Here is a 7,453-nt window from a genome sequence, read left to right as displayed (position 1 = left end):
ATGTCTTCGCTTCAACAGTCATATATTGTTGTAAGCCTTATTCTAGCGAGACACATTAATGTAGCGTTGCAACGGAATAGCGATATACCGGTATGTTGCGATACAGAGTCATGTAATACGTATCACAGTGCAGAACATCCTCACCGCGATATTTTCTTCAAAGATCGAATTATACATGTACATGTTTCGATATTTTCAAGCCGTAACCTTTATGAATTGCATGTTGTTTAAATCTAGAACAAACTATGCCAACTTGAAGTTCTTTTCTGTTTATCTTAACAATGATTTTTATGAGCCACTTATATTACACCCATAAAACATTTTAAAGATATTAATATCATTTTTTTTTTCGTGTTAACGTTAAATGAGTCCATAGCACAAATTGATTATAACAGAAAGTTTTAATAATAACCATTAAAACTAAAAATCCGTATTCACAGAAATTCGACATTCAAACACTGTTCTTAAAAGCACATAAATATATCAATCATCTATAATAGGAATGTTACGTAGACCAGTGTAATGGTGTCTATTTCTTGACGAAGGAAATGTTTTCTCCAGATATTACAATCTTCTTCGGCATGTGTGTATCTGAAAATAGAGAGTTTAAAATCCTGTTTAAACAGTGTCATAAAATAGTTATCACAACTTTCAAAAAGACTATACACAAGCATTTTATTTAAGCGTATACATATATACATTTTTTTTTCTTACGCAAATTTCAAAATTATTTTATATTATTAGGATAAAGATGTCATTTATAAGCAACAATTTACACAGGATTTAAATGTCTTGAAATGATTAATCTATGACGGATGATAAGTTATATTTTTTGTTATAAAACCTTTTCGAATATATATATTTCACACATGTAATATAATGGTATCTTTGTTCTATGTAAAGAGTATTTTATTGATTAAAAATATATTAGTACAAAATAACATTGTATTGGGGTAATCGTTTTGATCGTTTTATAATGTATATTAGCATCGTTAGGAGGAATCAATTCGTTCTGAAAAAAAAAGTTTAAAATGTACAGATATGCGAAAGTACAACTTTATTTGCTACTCAATATGTAGATCCGTGTTTGCACAATGATATCAAGTTAAGTAAAATGCGGAATACCCAGTTATACCTTTCATTAATATAAAAACGTAAATCTTAACAAATTTGGATTATTGTTTGTTTCAGTTTCAATTATTTCAAAACCTATTTCATCACAACTTCACAGCAACGAATGAATACCTTCAATATACAATAGCGTAGATTAATATGTTTTATTGTTAAGACTGTTTAACTAGGTTAGTTGACAATAGAATCTCTTACAGTGTGCCATCACTAAAAATAAAGTGATAATTCTCACAAAAATAATCAAAATATCTTCCCTTGCCTGTAGCATTAATTTGATAGTATGAAATCAAATTCAGATAATTAAATATACGTATCATATGTGACAATCGCATTAAATAACATAGGAAATATTTTGATTAATACATGCGAATGCGACAGTATTACGTGCGCACGTTAAACATTTTCGTATCAACGCAATATGTTTCACGTGCGCACAAATACTGTGCGTTTAGTATAATAATTAAGTGACGAGGTGGTCAAGTCCACTATCCAGGTGTAAAACAGCTATCATATTGTGTTTATTATATTCAAACAGGCTAGCTATATTAATCAAATTATCAACAAATTTACCAACTCTCAGCGTAATGCAGGTAAGGTTGTGGTAAATATCAATACAAGACAGCTAGATTCGGATTGCACATTTTTCCCAAAATATTGCTTTATAATTATCAATCAAGTAAGAAAATTTTGTATTATTTATTGTAAAGATTATAAATACTGTGCTATTTTCTATTAACTTCTCATTTTGTTTTAAATGTAGCTATATTTAGCCATATTTAATAATTTGGTGCAAACTTTTACGGAATGCATGATACTGTGCACAGGCTGTTTCAACTATAGTTTAAGTTTGCACGAAAAACTCTTGCACTGCAAAAGTACTATGACTACTTCATACTACACAGTTTGAAATTTCGCTGTTTCACTCCGTAGCGAGAATTAATCTCAATCTTTGTTTTTTAATTTTTTCTATTGTCTTGATATTAAATTTATGTATGCATGCGTAAATTATTACATGTTATATTCATAATTGAACGATCAGTATTAATGCATTTAACTTTCAATAAGCTAACATTCTATGCGGCATGCATATTTTTATTCCCCATTTACGTCACATCCGGTAAGGGAAGAAACTCTTCCCTGACTGTTATCGCTTAAATACCATAACAAAACTGCCTTTATATTTCTAATGTAAAAATAACAAAAAATATATGGAAAAGTGAACTCGAACTTGTGATAAAATTTAATGTGTATGACATTCTAATGACTTTACTAACTTTGCCATAAAGACATTTCAAATTCTGTTTCTAATCTTACATTATATTCGCTTCTGAAAACCCTGTTTTACATTTTCAGACAAAGGTTGTTAACTTTAGTGTACATGTACAAAAGAAAATGTAACGTCACTCTCACATTATCAAAGCGGCGTACTTATCGCTTACGCACGTAGTAAATAAAAAAGTACTATCATTAACATATATGAGCCGCGTCACGACAAAACCAACATAATGGGTTTGCGACCAACATGGATCCTGACCAGCCTACGCATCCGCGCAGTCTGATCAGGATCCATGCTGTTCGCTTACAGACTCTATAACAAGTAAATAAACTGATAGCGAACAGCATGGATCCTGACCAGACGGCGCGGATACGCAGGCTGGTCTGGATCCATGCTGGTCGCAAACCCATTATGTTGGTTTTGTCATGACGCGGCTCATATAAAAGTGATTAAACTGTAAAGAAATACATATCTTTTTGATACAGTAATATGTTTTAGAAAAGAAAACTAATTCAATAAAATAAAATGGCATGCACAGTGCATCTATATTAAACCATTGTGTGCGTTGGAATTGTTTCTTATATTTTATATACTTGATTTTTGCATATTAAAAGTATGGATGTTTTAGCATTTTCAAATGCGCAGCAAAATGCTTAAATGCCTTAATTGACGTCATTAATGAAGTGTGACATCATTCCACCTAAGAATTGATTCTAATAAGATATAAAAGAGAACCAATGTATTCATAATTAACCCCATTTATTCATGTCAAAATAAATGCGTGTAATCAAGGAAATTTGACTTTGCCTTTGCCTGGAGAAAGAATAAAACACATGCTGTCAGAACGGATGGGAATATATGAGTCTGGGTAACTCTTCTTTACAGACAGTACCTCCGTGTTATTGTCTTATTTTATTCACAAAGTACAACAATGAATATACGTGAACTTACATCTATATAACTTGCTACCATACTTTGCTTCATCTATAATTGCTGTAAAGAGGGCACAGTTGCATTTCTGGAAGATTTAAACACGCTTTATACTGTCCTGAAAAAATCATAATATTACTTATATATAATAAATATAAAGAGCACATTGAAAATATTTCATAAGTGATCACATGTGCGAAAGTGTTAATACTGTAGAAACGTGTTCACTGTTTTGTGCATGTGTAGTTATCATCATATGATATGTATTTTTGTGTGTTCGTGCGTGCGTGTGTTACAATATCGCTTTATGTGAAATATAAGTCAAAATATGGAATGTCGAAAATTTTGTGATGTACAAAGGCTCAATACAGTTTTAATTTATGTGTAACGAAATATTAAATAACTGTCTCCTCTTTGTGACTGACCCATGCGATATCGCCTTATGCGTAATGTTTATCTTAAAAACTAAACAAAGAGTTTTAATTATAATAAGAAAAAAATATTCAAATTTTAATTATATTTAATATGTCCAATAAAAAATCAAATGTAAATGTTGAAAACTCAGTTCATGTATATGCAATTTAAAATCTCATTATCTGGGTAATCCTGAACAACGTAGATAAATAACCAAGAATATCGAATGAAAACCAAGAGTTGTCTTTCCTGAATTGCGAGTTAACTCGATCTTGCTAATGCTAAAACAATACAAACAAACTCGTTCTAAAACTTCTAGTTCGTTGCGATATTTTATATTCACGAGTTTTAAAATTCTAACACCGACAACAGGCTCGTGATCTAAGCTTAGTATCAATGTAAAAATAAACATATCTTTTGTACGGAAACGTATAGCGACCACCCCTATATGTTACTTAAACATAATTTTTGACAATTTATTTAATACATATTATATACCTGACCAATTTTAACAAACTTACTTGATCTGAAATATTTATCTAGTAATATCTACAGCCCCTGCATGTTGCTAAAAACAGAATTTAAGACAATTTATTTAACACACGATATATATATTTGACCAATATTAACATTTGTTATTTGATCTTGAATATATATCATTTACTCAATCTGCTGTTAATATTGCTGGATTCAAATTTATGTGACATTTTTCTGTTCATTTATAGATAGATAGTTTATTCACATAAGACGTGTACAAAATGCACATGGTCACAAAATACATACGTTCAAATATAATTAAACATCACGTAATCATCAAAGTTAACATTATTTAGTAGCAAAGTGTCATACAATGATAAAACTACATCTTTGGACTGCATTAACAAAACATGGATAATGAAAAGAAATAAAGTAATATTACTAACAAGATAACATTTTTATAATTATGTCTGAAGATTCGGTTGATTTAATTCCCTGCGTTTAAATGCATTTATATGTATTAGTTATTTATAGTGAGGTTTTTTATTCGCATACCTCTATCATTATAAAATATAATATAACATATTTTACAATTTATATTTGATAATGAGGACAGAAAAAACTCGCACAGTAGAAAGCCTTTTTAAAGATTATATATGAAACATTTGATTGAGGCTTTTTGTTTTCCAGAGATGAAGGAATGTTTAAATAATTGTGCTTCAGATAGTGTTACAAGATAAAGATTATATAAAAGGACAAACTCCGTTAGTTGTTGATAAGCGTAAGATATGCTAGTGAAGTAGTACCTGATGTAAATTAGTTATCATAGAAACCATTATGTTCTTGTAAGATATATAATATATATAGCTTAAAACTACAACTTCTGACAAATTTACCATTTTAAATGTATGTACTGAGGATGGTACATGATAAATATTAAAGACCACTTGATGTTATTATAGGAACATAGATTCCAAAGCTTAAGCGATATTTGTCTTATATGATGTGTGACACGAGAAAAGTCAAGACATTTGTATTTAATAAAGGAAGCAATTGAATCGAGTAATATTGTAAATCATATGTAATACGTATTTTTTGTAATCTATCGTACTTTTTCATCTTATAATGCAAGATAAACTACTTTTAACTTTTTGACAAAATGGAACAATAAAACACTTACATCTTTTTAAATATGTAATTCTTTCCTCAAATCATATTTGCATATAACAAACATACGATAAAAAAGGTCATTTGATATATATATCATATAGGGATGGTCGCTATACGTGTCCGTACTTTTGACACCAAGGGTAAGTGAATTAACAGTTAACTGATAAACTTACCACCTGTCGGCCATATTACAATCTAATTATACAGATATATATCTGTCATTCTTTGTATTAATGTAAATAAAACATTCTGACAAATATTTTCAAGTTTTTTATTCATCTTATTGTATAATGATTTAAATGAAAAAGAAATATTTGTTTGCTATTTTTTTCAGATTTTTATTCATTTAAGAGTAGGTTAATATAATTAAGAAATATATAATAACATGTGTACAGAAACTTAAAAAAAAAAAGTGAATAAAAATGAAAAGAGCGGAGTCTTTAAATTGACTTATGTTTGCATCAAATAATGGAAGTTTGTATATTTGCGAATATAAAACAAGTATTCTGCACGTTAAATTATCAAGACTGAGAAAGACAATTTTATCTAAAAATTTATAAACATATTTTTTAGAAGTACTAAGCAATTTTCTTTTAAAATATGTTAATCTGTCACATCTGATAATTTTTGTTATTATAATTGTTATTATTATAAAATAAATAAAATAAAAAAAACCTATTTTTCGGTATCAATTTCATACATATTTATTTATTTAATTGTACACAGATGAGACTAAAATAAATAAATATACATAAAATAAATAAAATTTGAGTGTGTCTTGTCGATATGATCTTTCGCACCCCTAATTTTAAGTGATAATTGAGATCGCTCAGGATTATAAAGTCCAATCCAGTTGACCAATCAAGCATACATAGGTCGTGTCGTGTCACACACACTGATTAATCCTTTAGTACGTAAGACCATGTCCAGGGGCTGTATTATACCTTGACATCTTCGATGTTTAAATGTCGTTATTTTAACCACGGATTTATATTACATAAATCCGTGTATTAACGTGGTGTCTTTTTTACCCTAAGGGGAAGTTATGATTAACAAATTTAAGAAATGCCCTTTTCATTTTCTTTTTTGCATTTTTCAAACAAATTATTAATTAAACAAGATACAGTTTAAAAATCAAACTCGTAACCTCCCAGTCTAAATTTAGGGATATATCCCTGCTTTAATTATCTAATCCGGCGGCCATATTGGATAGCGAAACAGATTAAACAGTGTACAAATTTTCTAAAAACAAATCAGTTTAACCCTGAAATAAGCTGTTGTTCACAAAATTCAACTATTCTATTGATCGCATTTTGATATTACAACGATAAAAAAACCTTTTAACCTACCTTGTTTTGCAATATTCTGAATTTTATTTATTATCCATTTCCAATCGTGTTTTTTTCTTTTTTCATTTCGCCCGCGCTATTTCTGATTGGTTGATATGATTCACATGATACAAAACCAACGCTTTAATCTCATTGGTTGTTTTGAAAACGCGTGATATGCCTAGATAGCGTTTGTGTAATAAAGCATTAAGCATTAATAATGCCACGGATTTAAATTAAGGTCCGTGCTAATGCGGAAGAAACAAGCATACTAAGACCTTAATTTAATTAAAAATAATGCAATATTTAATTGAAAATATCATGTATCCATAAACGATAACTTTGCATACATGTATAATATAACCATTGATACTTTTTCATAGGCAAAACTTTGATTCTAATGCTTAATCGGTTATTTATTTTTTTATAATAATAATAATAATAATAATAATAATAATAATAATAATAATAATAATAATAATAATAATAATAATAATAATAATATTATTATTATTAAAAGACGTTTAAGGTAGCTCGCTACTTTCCGACCGAAATATGACAACATCTCAGATCTTGATGATTTTTGGTATGCAAACATATAAATATGTGAGCCTAACTTCTGCAGTATTATTTTATAAATAAACAGCGTTACTATGACGTCAAAGCGCCCTCTATCGGTGGTGGCGAAATTGCGTCTTTTTTATCAATAAACCGGTCTGTTCTTATC

General features: G+C 29.0%; 1 long non-coding RNA gene across 1 annotated transcript; it reads right to left on the bottom strand.

The window, feature by feature from the left end:
• Positions 1-370: 370 nt before the first annotated feature.
• Positions 371-7,224, bottom strand: LOC132733363 (uncharacterized). The gene is made up of 3 exons (XR_009626157.1): positions 6,748-7,224; positions 3,359-3,455; positions 371-591 (listed from the first exon to the last, which is right to left on the bottom strand). It is a non-coding gene; the product is annotated as an uncharacterized LOC132733363 (long non-coding RNA).
• Positions 7,225-7,453: the final 229 nt, after the last annotated feature.

The sequence above is a fragment of the Ruditapes philippinarum genome, unplaced genomic scaffold (genome assembly GCF_026571515.1).
Source record: "Ruditapes philippinarum isolate M1 unplaced genomic scaffold, ASM2657151v2 ctg5989_1_1_1_1, whole genome shotgun sequence".
Taxonomy (NCBI): domain Eukaryota; kingdom Metazoa; phylum Mollusca; class Bivalvia; order Venerida; family Veneridae; genus Ruditapes; species Ruditapes philippinarum.
Note: the sequence above shows the minus strand (reverse complement) of the source record. Positions and strands in the feature narration are given on the sequence as shown.